Source organism: Canis lupus, chromosome 6, assembly GCF_003254725.2.
Source record: "Canis lupus dingo isolate Sandy chromosome 6, ASM325472v2, whole genome shotgun sequence".
NCBI classification, from domain to species: Eukaryota; Metazoa; Chordata; class Mammalia; order Carnivora; family Canidae; genus Canis; species Canis lupus.
This window is the reverse complement of record NC_064248.1, coordinates 285,044-303,868: the sequence shown is the minus strand read 5'-3', so window position 1 is coordinate 303,868 and position 18,825 is coordinate 285,044. Positions and strand designations below refer to the sequence as shown.

At 41.8% G+C, this 18,825-nt stretch overlaps 1 protein-coding gene across 9 annotated transcripts in view; it reads left to right on the top strand.

Moving 5' to 3' along the window:
• The first annotated feature begins 21 nt into the window (after positions 1–21).
• Positions 22–18,825, top strand: part of PSPH (phosphoserine phosphatase) — a 53,503-nt gene continuing 34,699 nt past the window's right edge. For 3 of the 9 annotated variants that reach the window (XM_025425711.3, XM_025425709.3, XM_035718405.2), the window contains exon 1: positions 38–179. The gene's annotated coding sequence lies outside the window, so the exon portion shown is untranslated. Of the gene's footprint in view, positions 196–274; positions 409–18,825 lie in introns of those variants that run through there. The other 6 variants (XM_035718406.2, XM_035718404.2, XM_049111037.1 and 3 more) reach the window with 6 other exon arrangements.

Sequence of the window (18,825 nt, the reverse complement as noted above, 5' to 3'; positions counted from 1 at the left end):
CGCGGCCGCGCGGCGCCGCCATTGCGCCCGGGAGGGCCCTGTTCCGGGTCGGAAGGGCTCGTCGCGGTCCGGCGTGGCCGCCGGCGGGGTCCGGCTCTGCAGCCCCGGGACCTGAGGAGCGAGGCGGGGCGGGGCGAGGCCGCGACTGCAGAGTGAGCGTGGGCCGCTCTCTCCTGGAGGTCTCTGGCCGCAGGGGTAGGGTGGGCTTCCTCCTCCCCGTCGCGCGTGTTGCCCTGCTTCCTCCCCTTGCTTCCTGCCTCGCCGTCACCGGCGTTTTCTGGCCTCCCTACGGTGTGCTTGGAAGGGCTCTCGGTGCTGCGGGGTGCAGAAGTGCACCTGCTCGGGCCCCCGCCCGCTGCTGTCGGTGTTCGGAGCCCAGGGAGGGGAAGATGGCGCGCAGGATGGAAGGTGCTTAGGGCCTTTTTAGCGAGCTTCGGGGTTGGTGCACTGGCGGCGCGGGACACGCTGCTCCCAGGCAGGTGGTCAGACTCAGACTTGCTTGAGTGGTGGTCCCCGTGCTTTGAGAGGGCTCTGTTTTAGTACAAAATTCCGAAAGGTGTGCAGTTGTTTTCTAGTATCCAGTATTCACCACCCCCGTATTATTCAGTAATGTCTTGTGTTTCGTTTTTATAATAACGAAAACCGTTAGAATTCAAAAGTTCCAAAGGGTGTATGATGAAAAGCACGCCCTCGTCCCTCTAGTTCGGCTTCCTTCAGACAAGCACAATTACCCTTAGATATTCTAATTTCCCAGGTGATTTATGAATTTATAAATGTGTATAGTTAAAAGCATTTCCCCCCCACACAAAATGTCAATTTAGAATACACAGTGATGGGTGTACCATACTTAAAGTATGTTGGTGATTGTACCGTATCAATACAAATAGGGATTCCGCATTAACAGCTGCCTGATATTCTTTGTAAGAGTGACAGAATTAACTTGTCATACACCGGTTGATATTTAGGTTGTTCCTAATCTTTTGCTATTGAAGCTGCAGTGAATATCCTGGAATATGATGCTTTTAAGTGGCTTTGTATATTTGAGAATCTCAACAGCACATTATAAATCTGATTAATGGCATTACACAGGAGACTTGTGCTTATCTTACTTGGTATGCATGCGGATTTATTTACTGTGCAGATGTGTGGGAGATATGAGCAGAGATGAAGATTGGAATTTTCAGGCATGTGTTTGCAGGTAGGAAAGGGGAGTGGATCTCCTGAGGTGCAAATTTAAAGGGGCACCAAAACTCAGTAATTGAAATCAATAATATTTTAACGCGATATTTTTAAAAAATCAAATGCAAGAAATCCACAATGAATGGAATTTTAATTAGGCATCTCCATTGACATCACACCACACAAAGTCTCAGCAAAACAGAAAGATCACAGGATCCCTGTAGAGGCATTCTATTTGCATATATCATTCTACTGTTCTCCATATCACACTTCCAAGCAAATGAATGGCTTTCATTATATGATGCAAGAGTATAGCAAGGGAGTGTTGTCTACATGCTAATGTATGTACAGAGCGGGAAAACTTTAGAATGTCTTTGGAGAATTTCACACGAAAGGTCATGTGGGAGCAGATCTATTTCAAGCCATGATTGAAGACGTTGAGGTGGCAGCGGATGTTTAGCTATTTGATTCAGGAGAGATTTCAATAAAGAATAAAATCTTGGGGATCCCTGGGTGGTGCAGCGGTTTGGCGCCTGCCTTTGGCCCAGGGCGCGACCCCGGAGACCCGGGATCGAATCCCACGTCGGGTTCCCGGTGCATGGAGCCTGCTTCTCCCTCTGCCTGTGTCTCTGCCTCTCTCTCTCTCTCTCTCTCTCTGTGACTATCATAAATAAATAAAAAAAAATTAAAAAAAAAATAAAATCTTGATGAAAGAACCCAAATGAGGCAAAGTGGTGCATTAGAAAGACTCCTAGAGTCAAACAATTTGAATTAAATTCTAGTTTTGCAATGTTTACCAGTAGGTGACCTTGGACAAGTTAACTTTTTTGGACTCTATTTCCTAATCTATAAAGTGGAAGTAAGTGACATCTTAGAAAAAAGTAACTGAGATTGCATGTGTCGCATACTTTGTATTGTGCCTGACATGGTAGGTGTGAAGGAAGGTGTGAAGGACGAGGTGAGGTGAGTCTAATGGATTTTTTTTTTTTAAGATTTTATTCATTTATTCATGAAAGACACAGAGAGAGAGGGAGAGGCAGAGAGAGACACAGGCAGAAGGCAGGCTCCATGCAAGGAGCCTGAATGGGACTTGATCCTGGGATTCTAGGATCACACCCTGGGCCAAAGGCAGGCGCCAAACCACTGAGCCACCCAGGGATCCCCAAGTCTAATGGATTTTGAAAGATACATAGACACTGTTCAAAAGAAGAGGGTTTAGGAGAGTAGTTTCCAGACAGAGCAACATGGAAGGAGCTGGCATGCCCACTGAAAGGTGGATACTTAGGATGGAGGGAAGAAGGTTGCAAGAGACAAATCTGGAGAAGTAGCATTTCCTGACTGTCATGTCCTGATTAAGATATCTGTGCCAGCAGTGGGAACCCAATGCACTAGTGATGAAAATTACTCTGGAGGTGGAATGGAGGATGAACTAAGGGAGAAGACTAAGGATAGGGCAGTCAGGAAGAAGGATGTTCAAAATTCCATGCAGAAGGTGATGAGGCATATTTAATGACATAAAGAGTTGTTCTTGATAAGAGGGGGAAATGTTTTATTTATTTATTTAAAGATTTTATTTATTTGACAGAGAGAGAGTACAAGCAGGGGGAACAGGAGCCGGAAAAGGAGAAGCAGACTCCCTGCTGAGCAGGGAGCCTGATGTGGGGCCAATCCCAGGACCCTGAGATCATGACCTGAGCCAAAGACAGATGCTTAACTAACTGAGCCACCCAGGTGCCCTAGGGAAAACGTTTTAAGTAGCCTAATTATATGTCCTCATTTTTGCAGCCACTCTCCATGTATCTATAACAAAACAAGAGTATGCATCAAAATATTAACTTAAAAAATTCAGAATATTTTCACTTTTGCAAACCCCTCAAATTTAGGGGACACTTATATATCCACAAAAGAGAGATGCAGAAATATATACATGAAAATATAAAATATACAAAGTATGTCCAGTGTTTTATTTTTATTAAGTCCCCTAAATATATATATACAAAATCAATAAAGAACCAGAAGAGTATATACCAATATATTTAACATTTTGTTTCTATGTTTGCAAGTCTTATAGGTAAAAAATGGCGTCTTGTTTATTTTATTTAGTATTGTTTATTGAGTGAAGTTGAGCATATATTTTATTTGTAAAAGCCATTTATAGTTCTTTTTCTATGAACTATCTTTCAGTGTCTTTTTTTCTGTTTTCCTGTTTGATTTCTTGTGGATTTTTAGGAGTTCTTTATGTTTTCTGTGTTGCAATTGACTTGTCTAAATACTGCTTGTACAGTATTTTGTATTTATGTCTTTTTTCCAATTAAAATTTTTAAAAATTCTTTTCATGTAGTCACATGTATCCCTCCCTCTTTTTTTCCCCTCTCTTTTATGGGCATTTGGATTTTGTGCTATACTGTGTAAAACAGGCCTTACACTCTTTGTTTTTTTTTTAAGATTTTATTTATTTATTCATGAGAGACAGAGAGGCAGAGACAGGCAGAGGGAGAAGCAGGCTCCATGCAGGGAGCCTGACATGGACTCCATCCCCGGTCTCCAGGATCAGGCCCTGGGCTGAAGGTGGCGCTAAACCGCTGAGCCCCCCAGGCTGCCCAGGCTTTACACTCTTAAAAAAATATTCTTAAAATTCTCCCATGTTTTCTTGTGTATTTCTAAAGGCTTTAGTTTCCATTTTAATCCTTGATTCATTTGAAATTTATTTTGGTAAGGAATGAGATAAGAATCTGTGGTGTTCTAAAAATATGTATTTGGTCTTTGTCCTTGGTTCCCAGCACAGAATTCTGAGTGCTGAGAGTATCTTTTGCTATCCACAAAATCCCCTTTAGAATTCACCTGAATCTGTGCTAATGTGAGTCAAGGTGGTAACCCTAGATAGCCTCAGGATGGGGGCTGGTCACTAGAAAGACCAACCACAGTGATTAGAGGGTGAGGACTCTCAATCCCATGCCCCTATCCTCTGGGGAGTGGAGGTGGGTAGCAGATCAGTTATAAAAATGATTGAATAATCGGGATGGGTAAACACATTGATATCCTGGGAGTGTGGTATATCGAGAGAGCTCGAAAGCTCTGTGCTCCTTCCCCAGTGCCTGGTCTGTATCTCTTACATTTGGTTTCTTCTTGGGTTGTATCCTTTATAATAAACTGTAAACCTAAGTGAAATGATTTCCCAAGTTCTGAGTCAGTCTCAAAAATTTTCAAACTTGAGGAGGGAATTGTGGGAACCCCAAAATTTGCACCCAAGTCAGACAGAAATGGAGTTAGCATGTTTGAAACTGGTGTCTGGTAGAAGCAATCTTCTGGGACTGAGCCATTAATTGCAGGGTCTGTGCTAATTTCAGATAGATTTAAAGTTGAATTGAGTTGCTGGACACCCAGTTTGTGTTGGAGAATCAAGAAAGTTGGTGTCTGACAACTGAACTGGTTATTGGTGTTTGGAAAGAGCTTACACAGAATCTAGTTTTATTTTTTCAAGAATAATTCACGTTTTCCACCATTAATATGTAATGCAATTATTAGCATATGCTGCATTCTCATATGTATCTGGCTCTACTTTAGACTATATTTCATAGCTAAGTCCATAGAAGTAGCAACATTGTATTTACTGTAGTTTTATAGTATTTTCAAAATTTGGTAGGGTTGGATCCTCTTTAGTCTTTCTTCAGAAATTTTCTGCCTATTTTGCGTGTTTGTTTTTCTTCCCAAATGATGTAAGAATTACCTAGTTTTGAAAAATCTGTTTTGACCTTTGCTTTGAAAAATAAGCATGTATTTATTACTTTTTTAAAATAAAACACGTGTTTTATAAGCAGAATATTCAAACTAAAGCAGTGGACATGCAGATAGCAAAAAGACCAGGAGCACAGGCATTCTTGACATAAAAGTGACAAAATTTTGAAACATGTTCTCTTTGGTTACCATTTCTAGTCTAGGTATCTGAAAAGGTCAAAGAAATCCCAGAATTGGGGCAGGTTTAGAATGGGTAGGTGAATAGTATTGATTTGGGGTAGTATTTTTTTTATTATTGGCTGTTCATTCTTTGAGTGTACTTTGTGGTAGAGTACTGTGCTTTGGGTAACATACACACATGAAAAGAGAAGACCCTTTCCTTTAGAGCCTTCCTCGTTTATTAGGCAAACATACAGTAGGACACACAGCTATAATGGTATATTCTCAGTGCCATACTACTAAGGAAGACTTCCCAAGGCAAATATTATTTAAAAAAACTTAAAAAATATATATATGCTTTTCTTATTACAAAGATAATACAGTATATAATAACCATAGGAAAAGTAGCAAAAACAAATTTTGAATGAATTCATAAACTCCCATCAGAGATAACCATTTGTGATGCTTAATTTTATGTGTCAACTTGCCTGGGCCACATTGGTTCCCAGATACTTGGTTAAATGTTATTCTGAAAATTTTTGTGAGGTGTTTTTTTGGATGAGATTAACAATTTAAACTGGTGGACTTTGAGTAAAGCAGGTTTATTCTTTATAATATGGTGGGCCTCACTCAATCAGTTGAAGGCCTTTTTAAAAATAAATTTATTTTTTATTGGTGTTCAATTTGTCAACATACAGAATAACACCCAGTGCTCATCCCTTCAAGTGCCCACCTCAGTGCCCGCCACCCAGTCACCCCCACCCCCCACCCACCTCCCCTTCCACCGCCCCTAGTCTGTTTCCCAGAGTTAGGAGTCTTTCATGTTCTGTGTCCCCCTCTGATATTTCCCACTTATTTTTTCTCCTTTCCCCTTTATTCCCTTTCACTATTTTTTATGTTCCCCAAATGAATGAGACCATACAATATTTGTCCTTCTCCGATTGACTTACTTAACTCAGCATAATACCATCCAGTTCCATCCACGTCGAAGCAAATGGTGGGTATTTGTCGTTTCTAATGGCTGAGTAATATTCCATTGTATACGTAAATCACATATTCTTTATCCATTCATCTTTCGATGGACACCAAGGCTCCTTCCACAGTTTGGCTATTGTGGACATTGCTGCTATAAACATCGGGGTGCAGGTGTCCCGGCATTTCATTGCGTCTGTATCTTTGGGGTAAATCCCCAACAGTGCAATTGCTGGGTCATAGGGCAGATCTATTTTTAACTCTTTGAGGAACCTCCACACAGTTTTCCAGAGTGGCTGCACCAGTTCACATTCCCACCAACAGTGCAAGAGGGTTCCCTTTTTTCCACATCCTCTCCAACATTTGTGGTTTCCTGCTGAAGGCCTTTTTAAACTAAAGACTGACCTCCCTATAGCAAGAAGCAATTCTGCAGCAGACTGCCTTTGGATAAAAACTGTAGCTCCTCCCTGGGTATCCAGTCTGCTGGCATGCTGCAGGTTTTGGATTTATTAAACCTCCACCATCACATGATCCAATTCATTAAAATAAATTTCTCTCTTTCACTCTCAACAGTAGCGAATGCCCTCACTATAGATAGGTATATAGATATATACACACCTCTTTTTGGTTCTATTTGGAGAATCCTGACTAATACAGATTTTGATGCTAAGAGTGGCTCTAAAGGAGCAGAATCTCACTATTGGAGTATCTAATAGATTGGATAATCAAACACAAGAGGCAAGGAACTGGATTACCATGTATGAGATACCTTCAAACATTTTTGTCAAACTAATGAGTATAATGAGATTAACTGTTGCTCCTAAGGTCACTGAATAAAGTGGGGGAAAAAAGGATGAGATCAGGGATTCAAATTCCCAGCCAGCCCAAGCACTGTATAAATGATTGAAAGCTTCTAGGTCTATCCTTAAAGAGATACTTAACTGCAGAGCTGAGATTGCTGAAAACCAAACCCAGAATCTCATCTAGTTAGTAACTGATTTACAGTTTAATTGAAAAATGAAAGCATTGATGAGGAAGGAATGGGATCCTGATATTTGGAATGGGATGTATGAGAATACCCTGATGACACTGGGGACATTGGGCCTGTAAATTCTGTTGCACATTCTTTGCCGATAGAAGCAAGCTGTCTAGGGGGGATCCCTGGGTGGCTCAGCGGTTTAGCGCCTGCCTTCGGCCCAGGGCGTGATCCTGGAGTCCCGGGATTGAGTCCCACATCGGGCTCCCTACATGGAGCCTGCTTCTCCCTCTGCCTGTGTCTCTGTTTCTCTCTCACTCTGTATCTCTCATGAATAAATAAATAAAATCTTTAAAAAAAAAAAAAAGCAAGCCGTCTACCTGTCTGAGATACACCTTCCATGGCACTAGGAAACTGCAGTAGTCTCCTGCAAGGCAGTTGGCTTGAAAGACACTGCTGATTTTCTTCAGAACCCACTCCCACCATTCCTCTTTGCTTCTAGAACTATAAGTAGACTAATATCCCAATAGGCCCTGGAAATACAAGTATATAAAGAAGTGACCCAAATATCCTTGGTCTCAACTCCTGCTATCCTACCCTCTCACTCTCTCTCTCTTTTTTTTTTTTTTTAATTTATTTATTTATGATAGTCACAGAGAGAGAGAGAGAGAGGCAGAGACATAGGCAGAGGGAGAAGCAGGCTCCATGCACCAGGAGCCCGATGTGGGATTTGGTCTCGGGTCTCCAGGATCACGCCCTGGGCCAAAGGCAGGCGCCAAACCGCTGTGCCACGCAGGGATCCCTATCCTACCCTCTCTCTCCCAGCCTTCACCTGTGACCTCATGGGAAGTTCACTGTGATCAGGTGACAGAGGAAGAGAAAACTTGGCTTAAAGTGGTTCTTGAATTACAAGTGGTTGTGCAGGATATGCAGGTACCACCCAAAAGTGGGCAGCTGTGTACATCCATGAAAGGCAATGATAAAGAGAGATCCTCTCAGTAGGCGGGACTTAGAAGTCCATTTTGCTTAGAAGGAGAAATGGCCAGATGAGTTGATTATAAACCAATTCATGGGCTGTGGCCAATGGTTTGGCTGGATGGTCAGGGACTTGGTAAGAACATGATTAGAAAATCGGTGACAAGGGAGTCTGGGAAAGAGATACATAGATTGACTTCCTTGGATGGGTGAAAAACGTGAATATATTTGTGTCCTATATAAATGCTCACCAAAGGGTGACCTCAGTAGAGGAGGATTTTAGTAAGTGGATAGCAGTTGGCCTCTTCAAGCCACTGCTGTCATGGCCCAATGACTTTATTTTAAAAGTGGCCATGATGGCAGAGATGGAGGTTATGATGGAATCAACAATATGGACTTTGATTCACCAAGGCTGACTTGGCCATAGCCACTGCCAGGTGCCCAGTTTGCCAGCAGCAGAGACCAATACTGAGTCTCTGATATGATACTGTTCCTCAAGGTGATGAGCCAGCTACCTGATGGCAGGTTGATTACATTGGACCGCTTCTGTCATGGAAGAGGCAACAGTTTGTTTTTATTGGAATCAACACTTATTCTGGACATGGATTTGCCTTTTCCCGCATCCAGTGTTTCTGCCCAAACTACTATCCATGGAGTTAAAGAATGCCTTATCTGCTATCATGTTATTCTACAGTGTTGCTTCTGGTGAAGGAACTCCCTTTACAGCAAGTGAAGTGTGGCAATGGGCCCATGCTCATGGAATTCACTTGTCTTGCAATGTTCCCCACTATCCTGAAGTAGCTGGTTGATGGGATAGTGGAATGGCTGTTCAGACTCACAGCTCCAGCAGTTACAGTACCCTGTAGGTGGCAGTACCTAGTAGAGCTGGGGGCAAACTTCTCCAGGCGGTTAATGTGCTCTGAATTAGTGTCCAATATATGGTGCTACTTTTCTCATAGCATTCACAGGTCTAGGAATCAAGTGGTGGCAGTGGGAGTGGCATTACTATAACCCACTAGTAAAATTTTTGCTAGCTAGCCCTACAACCACTGGCCTACTGGTCTTAGTTCTAAAGGGAGAAATGCTTCTAACGGGAGCCACAGTAATAGTTCCATTGAATTGGAAATGAAGACTGTCACTTGACCACTTTGGACTCCTCATGCCCTTGAATCCACAGATTTGTCCTTTTTTTTTTTTTTAAGATTTTATTTATTTATTTATTTACTTACTTACTATTTATTTATTTAAGATTTTATTTATTTATTCATGAGAGACAGAGAGAGAGGCAGAGACACAGGCAGAGCGAGAAGCAGGCTCCATGCAGGGAGCCCAATGTGGGACTTGATCCGGGGTCTCCAGGATCACACCTGGGTGGAAGGTGGCACTAAACCACTGAGCCACTCGGGCTGCCCAGATTTTATTTATTTATTAATGAGAGACACAGAGAGATAGGCAGAAGGAGAAGCAGGCTCCCTGCAGGGAGCCCGATGAGGGACTGGATCCTGGGACCCCAGGATTACGCCCTGAGCCAAAGGCAGACACTCAACCGCTAAGCCACCCAAGCATCCCAACAGATTTCTCTTTTAACTTAATGGAGTTTGTTTTTGTCACGTGGAAACATTTTTATTTAGATGTGGTTAGACTTTTTTTTTTTTTAAATTGGAGTTCAGGGCAGCCCCGGTGGCGCAGCGGTTTGGCACCGCCTGCAGCCCGGGGTGTGATCCTGGAGACCCGGGATCGAGTCCCAAGTCGGGCTCCCTGCATGGAGCCTGCTTCTCCCTCTGCCTGTGTCTCTGCCTCTCTCTCTCTCTCTCTCTCTGTCTCTCTCATAAATAAATAAATAAAATCTTTAAAAAAAAAATTTAAAAAAAAAAAAAAAAAAAAAAAAAAAAAAAAAAATAAATTGGAGTTCAATTTGCCAACATATAGCATAATACCCAGTGCTCATCCCACCAAGTGCCCCCCTCAGTGCCCATCACCCAGTCACCCCAACCCTCCACCCACTTCCCCTTCCACTACCCCTTGTTCGTTTCCCAGAGTTAGGTGTCTCTCATGTTTTGTCACCCTCACTGATATTTCCACTCATTTTCTCTCCTTTCCCTTTATTCCCTTACACTAATTTTTATATTCCCCAAATGAATGAGACCATATAATGTTTGTCCTTTTCCGATTGACTTATTTCACTCAGCACAATACCCTCCAGGTCCCTCCACATCGAAGCAAATAGTAGGTATTTGTCGTTTCTAATGGCTGAGAAATATTCCATGGTATACATTATACTAGTTGTGGTTAGACTTATTAATGCTTTTGTGAATTTGAGTACTCAGAAGTACTGCAAAAGTAAGTTTATTTCTCCCTCTACTTGTAATTTTTGTTTTTGAGTATGATATTTACACAATTGCTGATATTTATAACTTTTCATTGTGAATTATAACTGTGAGCAGTATTTTCTCATTTAAAGATATTTGGCCTCCGCCTCATCTTCTATTAAAATTGTTGCTCCTTTCTTTTATTTGCCCTTGACTAGCACACCTTTACTCATCCTATTTCAGTCTTCTGAATCACTTTGAGGTGAGCATCAATAATGCAACATAGAGTTTGGTTTAACTTTTTTTTTTTTTAAAGATTTATTTATTTGACACAGAGCACAAGCAGGGGGAGAGGAAGGCAGAGGAGAGGGAGAAGCAGGCTCCCTGCTGATGTGGGGGTGGATCCCAGGACTCTGAAATCATGACCTGAGCTGAAGGCAGACTCTTAACTAATTGAGCCACCTAAGTACCCCTGTTTTACTTTTTGAGGAATCTGAAAATGTTTTTATTTTAAAAGATGATCAAACCCATCAACATTTGTTAAAATGACAGAAATATTTAGTCTTAATTTTAACATTTTGTGTTATGTCTTTTCCTATACTGTTTGTTTGCTTTGGTATGTGTTATTATGCATATATACTCACAGGTTTTCTGATATTTAAGAAGTTTTATATTTTCTACTGATGATAGTGATAAATATGCCTCTTTAACTTTTAAAAACTGTCTATTTTTTCTTTATCTTCTGATTTCAGTTAACATTTTTCTTACTATTACCACTACACTGTTAAATATGTCATAAATATTACCTTTAACTCCAGCTGTTGTAGATGAAACAACCAGCAAAAACTTACCCTACTTCATTTCTTATATAATCTTTGCCTCCTTTTTTTCCGTAGCATCATTTCTATATTGCTAGAGTATATTACATTTATATTCTGTTTTTTTTTTTTTAATCCTCCATACCTAAGTTTGTCCAGTCTTAGTTTTGTAGTTATATATACTTAATGCCCCTGCTTGTTCCATTGTTGAAGTTTCCCTTGGCATCCATTAGCTGGTAGAAATTTGTTCACTAGTAGTTTTCTCAAGTATTTCCGTGGGAAAAATATTTCCAGCATTCTTTTTTTAAATTTTTTTAAGATTATTTATTTATTCATTCATGAGAGACACAGAGAGGGAGAGAGAGACAGAGACACAGGTAGAGGGAGAAGCAGGCTCTATGCAGGGAGCCTGATGTGGGGGTGTGGGACTCAATCTCGGGACTCCAGAATCATGCCCTGGGCCAAAGGCAGGCGCTAAACCGCTGAGCCACCAAGGGATCCCTATTTCCAGCATTCTTGTATGCTTAAAGCTATTGTTTGTAGCCTTTATGTGAATAATGGTTTAGGTAAAAAAAATCAATGACTTATATTCTATTCTCTTCCGTACCTTGTAGATCAGTGCTTCTACAACTTTAGCCTGCTTTAGGAACATCTAGAGGCTTGTTAAAACACAGATTATGGGTCCCTGTACCCCAAGTTTCTGATTCAATAGTCTAGGGTGGGAACCAAGAATTGTTTTTCTAACGAGTTTCCAGATGATGCTGATGCGGGTTTAAGGATCTTGTTTTGAGAGACACTATAGTAGCTTGTCTTTTTTTTTTTTTTTTTTTTTAGATTTATTTATTTGAGAGAGAGTGCATGTACACAAGTGTGTAGGGGAAGGGCAGAGAGAGACTCAAGCAGACGACCCCCTGAGTGGGGAGCCCAATGCAGGGCTTGGTCTTGTGGCTCTGAGATGGTGACTAGAGTTGAAACCAAGAGTTGAATGCTTAACTGACTGAGCCACCCAGGCCCTCCGTAGCTTGTCTTCTGATACTAAATTCCTCTATGGAGAAGTATAAGGTTATGGTCCCCCACTCTCACCATGTTACTTGATCTATTTTCCTGGCAGCCCAAATTAGCCTTCCATTATTTTTATTATTTATAAATTAATTAATTTGGAGGATCCTGCTTGATTCAGTTCAGTCCCCTCTACTTTGTTATTGATATAACAAATTACATCTTTATGTGTTCTGTACCGGATTTGTATTTATTCTCATGAATTTCTGTCTTACTCCTTTATTTTTATTATTTTTTTAAATATTGTTTTGTTTTAGATTTTATTTATTCATGAGAGACAGAGGGAGAGCGAGAGGCAGAGACACAGGCAGAGGGAGAAGCAGGCTCCATGCAGGGAGCCTGATGTGGGACTCGATCCTGGGACTCCAGGATCATACCCTGGGTCAAAGGCAGACGCTAAACTGCTGAGCCACCCAGGGATCCCTGACATAAGTGTTTCTTATAACACTTTAAATATATTATTCCACTTTCTTCTGGCCTCCAATGTTTCTGCTGAAAAGTGGCTGATAATATTTTTCTCTTTTTTTTTAAGTATTTTCTTTTTTTAAAAGATTTTATTTATTCATGAGACACACACACACACAGAGGGAATGGCAGAGACACAGGCAGAGGGAGAATCAGGCTCCATGCAGGGAGCCCGATGTGGGACTCGATCCCGGGTCTCCAGGGTCACGCCCTGGGCTGAAGGCGGCACTAAACCACTGGGCCACTGGGGCTGTCCCTTTCTCTCTTTTTTAAATTGAAGTATAATTGACGTACAGTGTTCTATTTCTGGTATACATCATGGTGATTCGATATTTTTGTACATTGTAAAATGATCCCCATGATTAGTTACTATTTATCATACAAAATTATTACAATATTAACTTTATTCCTTATGCTATACATGCTCATGACATTTATTTTATAACTAGAATTTTGTACCTCTTTTTTTTTAAGTTCTTTTTTTAAATATTTTTAAATTTATTCATGAAAGACACACACAGAGAGGCAGAGACACAGGCAGAGGAGAAGCAGGCTCCATCCAGGGACTCTGGGATCACGCCCTGAGCCAAAGGCAGATGCTCAACTGCTGAACCACCCAGGTGTCCTGAACTTTGTACCTCTTAATTTCCTGTACCTATTCTCTATTGCTTCATTTATCTATGTGTCTGTTTTTGTGCTAGTACCATACTGTTTTGTTGGTTACAGCTTTGTAGTACAGCTTTAAGTCCAGAATTGTGATGACTCCAGCTTTGGTTTTCTTTTTCAACATTACTTTGACTATTTGGGGTCTTTTCGGGTTCCATACAAACTTTAGCATTGGTTGTTCCAACTCTGTGAAAAATGTTCGTGGTATTTTGTTTTTTTAGATTTTATTTATTCAGTCATTCATAAGAGACACACAAAGAGAGAGAGGCACAGACACAGGGAGAAACAGGCTCCCTGCAGAGAGCCTGACATGGGACTCAATCCCAGGTATCCAGGATCACACCCTAGGCTGAAAGCAGCGCTAAAGCTAAACCGCTGAGCCACCCAGATTGCCCTGCTGGTGGTATTTTGATAGGGATTGCATTGAATGTATAGATTGCTTTGGGAAGTATACATTAGAAAAATAATTGTCCTCCCAATCCATGAACATGGAATATTTTTCCATTTCCTTGGGTCTTCCTCAATTTAAGTGTTCTATAGTTTTTGTTTTTAAGATCTTATTTTTTTTTATTCATGAGAGACACAGAGAGAGAGGCAGAGAGATAGGCAGAGGTAGAAGCAGGCTCCTGACAGGGATCTCTGGACCAGGATCATGCCCAAAGGCAGACACTCCCCCGCTAAGCCACCCAGGTATACCTAAGCACCTAAGTGTTCTATAGTTTTCAGAGTACAACTCTTTTATCTCTTTGGTTAGGGGTGTTCTTAGGTATCTTATAGTTTTTGGTGGAATTGTAAATGGGATAGATTCCTTGATTTCTCTTTCTGTTGCTTCATTGTTAGTGTATAGAAATGCAACAGACTTATGTGTGTTGATTTTATACCCTGTGATTTTGCTGAATTCCAATATCAGTTCCAGTACTTTTTGGTTTTTTACAAAAGTCTCTTTTGGGTTTTCTCCATAGAATCATGTCACCAGTGAAGATTGGAAATTTGACTTCTTCTTTGCTGATTTGGATGCTTTTTATTTCTTTTATTTATTTGATTGTTGATGCTAGGAACTTCCAGTACTATGTTGAACAACAGTCGTGAGAATGGAAATCCCTGTTGTGCTCCTGACTTTAGGGGAGAAGCTCTCTGTTTTTCCCTGTTGAGGATGATATTCACTATGGGTTTTTTGTATATGGCTTTTATGTTATTGAGGTATGTTCCCTCTATTCTTACACAGCAGAGCATTTTAATCAAGAAAAGATGCTAGTATTTTGTCAAATGATTTTTCTGCATCTATTGAAAGGATCATATGGTGATCCATATTAAGTGGTGTATGACATTGATTTGTGGATGTTGAACTACCCTGCAACCCATGAATAGATCCCACTTGGTCTGGTGAATAATTTTTTTTTTTTTTTTTTATGTACTGTTGGATCCTATTAGCTAGTATCTTGGTGAAGATTTTTACACCCATGTTCATCAGGGATATTGTTTGGTAATTCTTTTTGGTGGGATCTGTGGTTTTAGGATCAACCTCCTAGAATGTTTGGAAGTTTTCCTTCCATTTCTGGTTTTTGTAATAGTTTCAGAACAGATATTCATTCTTCTTTAAATGCTTAGTTGAGGGATGCCTGGGTGGCCCAATGGTTGAGTTCCTTTTAACAAGCAGACCAAAACACACCCAGGATCTAGTTTTGTTTGTCTTTGTTGTTGTTATTGATGTTTTTGTTGGTTTTTTCTATCACCTTTTCCTTTATGGACAAAATGACTAGATGGAGAAATTTACCCCAAAAGAAAGAATAGGAGGTAGTACTCACAACCAGGGAGTTAATCAATACAGCTGTAAGTAAGATGTCTTAACTAGAATGAATGAATGAATGAATGAATGAATGAATGAATTTTTATTTACTTTTTCATGAGCGACAGGGGGGAAGGGGGGGGCAGAGACACAGGCAGAGGGAGAAGCAGGCTCCATGCAGGGAGCCAGACGTGGGACTTGATCCCGGGTCTTCCAGGATCAGACCCTGGGCTGAAGGTGGTACTAAACCGCTGAGCCACCTGGGCTGCCCTGAACTAAAATTTAAAAGAACAATTATAGGGAGGAGGGGCAAGATGGTGGAAGAGTAGGGTCTCCAAATCACCTGTCCCTACCAAATTACCTAGATAACCTTCAAATTATCCTGAAAATCTACGAATTCGGCCTGAGATTTAAAGGGAGAACGGCTGGAATGCTACAGTGAGAAGAGTATGCGCTTCTATCAAGGTAGGAAGACGGGGAAAAAAGAAATAAAGAAACAAAAGGCATCCAAGGGGGAGGGGCCCCCGCCGAGGAGCCGGGCTAAGGCTGGGGCGAGTGTCCCCAGGACAGGAGAGCCCTATCCGGGAGAAGCAGGAGCTGGACCAATCTTCCCGGGCGGAAAGGGGCTCGCAGGGAATTGGAGCAGGACCCAAGGAGGGCGGTGGTGACCTCAGGCTCCCTGGGACAGTAACAGAGAAACTGCGCCCTGGGGAGAGCGGGCCGAGCTCCCTGAAGGGCTGCAGCGTAGGTGGGACCTGGAGCAGCTGGGGGGGCTTGGGCAGAGGAAGAGGCTCCGTGCGGAGGGGGCTGCCTGGCCGGTAGCGAGAATCCAACAGCGCAGGCTCCGGAGCTCAGGGCACCGGGACACAGCCCAGGAGCCGACCCTGGGACAGGCAGAGGCCGGGAGGGCCCAGGACAGCAAGGACGCTCCTGCCCCGAGCTGAGCAGATCAGCGGCCCCGCCCTGGAGACTCCAGGCCCTGCAGACAGCTCCGGAGTTACTGCGAGAGCTGACTCCAGGGCTCCAGAGCTGGCCCCGCCACTGGGGTTGTTCCTCCTGGGGTCTCACGGGGTAAACAACCCCCACTGAGCCCTGCACCAGGCAGGGGGCAGAGCAGCTCCCCCAAGCGCTAACACCTGAAAATCAGCACAACAGGCCCCTCCTCCAGAAGACCAGCTAGACGGACAAGTTCCAGGGGAAGTCAACCGACTTAAAGTATACAGAATCAGAAGATATACCCCCGTGGTTTTTCTTTTCTTTTCTTTACTTTTTTTTTTTTTTTTTTTTTGCTTTTTGATTTGTTTCCTTCCCCCACTCTTTTTTCCCTTTCTTTCTTTTTCTTTCTCTTTTTCTTCTTTTTTTTCTTTTTATCTTCCTTTTTTCTTTTTCTCTTTTCTTTCCCTCTTTCTCTCCTCTCTTTTTCTGCTTTTCCCAATACAACTTGCTTTTGGCCACTCTGCACTGAGCAAAATGACTAGAAGGAAAACCTCACCTCAAAAGAAAGAATCAGAAACAGTCCTCTCTCCCACAGAGTTACAAAATCTGGATTACAATTCAATGTCAGAAAGCCAACTCAGAAGCACTATTATACAGCTACTGGTGGCTCTAGAAAAAAGCATAAAGGACTCAAGAGACTTCATGACTGCAGAATTTAGAACTAATCAAGCAGAAATTAAAAATCAATTGAATGAGATGTAATCCAAACTAGAAGTCTTTTTTTTTTTTTTTTTATTGATTTATGATAGTCACACACACACAGAGAGAGGCAGAGACATAGGCAGAGGAAGAAGCAGGCTCCATGCACTGGGAGCCCGACGTGGGATTTGATCCCAGGTCTCCAGGATCGCGCCCTGGGCCAAAGGCAGGCGCCAAACCGCTGCGCCACCCCGGGAACCCCAAACTAGAAGTCCTAACGACGAGGGTTAACGAGGTGGAAGAACGAGTGAGTGACCTAGAAGACAAGTTGATGGCAAAGAGGGAAACTGAGGAAAAAAGAGACAAACAATTAAAAGACCATGAAGATAGATTAAGGGAAATAAACGACAGCCTGAGGAAGAAAAACCTACGTTTAATTGGGGTTCCAGAGGGCACCGAAAGGGACAGGGTGCCAGAATATGTATTTGAACAAATCGTAGCTGAAAAGTTTCCTAATCTGGGAAGAGAAACAGGCATTCAGATCCAGGAAATAGAGAGATTACCCCCCCCCCCAAAATCAATAAAAACCGTTCAACACCTCAACATTTAATAGTTAAGCTTGCAAATTCCAAAGATAAAGAGAAGATCCTTAAAGCAGCAAGAGACAAGAAATCCCTGACTTTTATGGGGAGGAGGATTAGGGTAACAGCAGACCTCTCCACAGAGACTGGCAGGCCAGAAAGGGCTGGCAGGATATATTCAAGGTCCTCAATGAGAAGAACATGCAACCAAGAATACTTTATCCAGCAAGGCTCTCATTCAGAATGGAAGGAGAGATAAAGAGCTTCCAAGACAGGCAGGAACTGAAAGAATATATGACCTCCAAACCAGTTCTGCAAGAAATTTTAAGGGGGACTCTTAAAATTCCCCTTTAAGAAGAAGTTCAGTGGAACAATCCACAAAAACAAGGACTGAATAGATACCATGGTGACACTAAACTCATATCTCTCAATAGTAACTCTGAACGTGAACAGGCTTAATGACCCCATCAAAAGGCGCAGGGTTTCAGATTGGATAAAAAAGCAGGACCCATCTATTTGCTGTCTATAAGAGACTCATTTTAGACAGAAGGACACCTACAGCCTGAGAATAAAAGGTTGGAGAACCATTTACCATTCGAATGGTCCTCAAAAGAAAGCAGGGGTAGCCATCCTTATATCAGATAAACTAAAATTAATCCCGAAGACTGTAGTGAGAGATGAAGAGGGACACTATATCATACTTAAAGGATCTATCCAACAAGAGGACTTAACAATCCTCAATATATATGCCCTGAATGTGGGAGCTGCCAAATATATCAATTAATAACCAAATTGAATATATACTTAGATAATAATACACTTATACTTGGTGACTTCGATCTAGCTCTTTCTATACTCGATAGGTCTTCTAAGCACAACATCTCCAAAGAAACGAGAGCTTTAAATGATACACTGGACCAGATGGATTTCACAGATATCTACAGAACTTTACATCCAAACTCAACTGAATACACATTCTTCTCAAGTGCACATGGAACTTTCTCCAGAATAGACCACATACTGGGTCACAAATCGGGTCTGAACCGATACCAAAAGATTGGGATCGTCCCCTGCATATTCTCAGACCATAATGCCTTGAAATTAGAACTAAATCACAACAAGAAGTTTGGAAGGACCTCAAACACGTGGAGGTTAAGGACCATCCTGCTAAAAGATGAAAGGGTCAACCACGACATTAAGGAAGAATTAAAAAGATTCATGGAAACTAATGAGAATGAAGATACAACCGTTCAAAATCTTTGGGATGCAGCAAAAGCAGTCCTAAGGGGGAAATACATCGCAATACAAGCATCCATTCAAAAACTGGAAAGAACTCAAATACAAAAGCTAACCTTACACATAAAGGAGCTAGAGAAAAAACAGCAGATAGATCCTACACCCAGCAGAAGAAGAGAGTTAATTAAGATTCGAGCAGAACTCAACGAAATTGAGACCAGAAGAACTGTGGAACAGATCAACAGAACCAGGAGTTGGTTTTTTGAAAGAATTA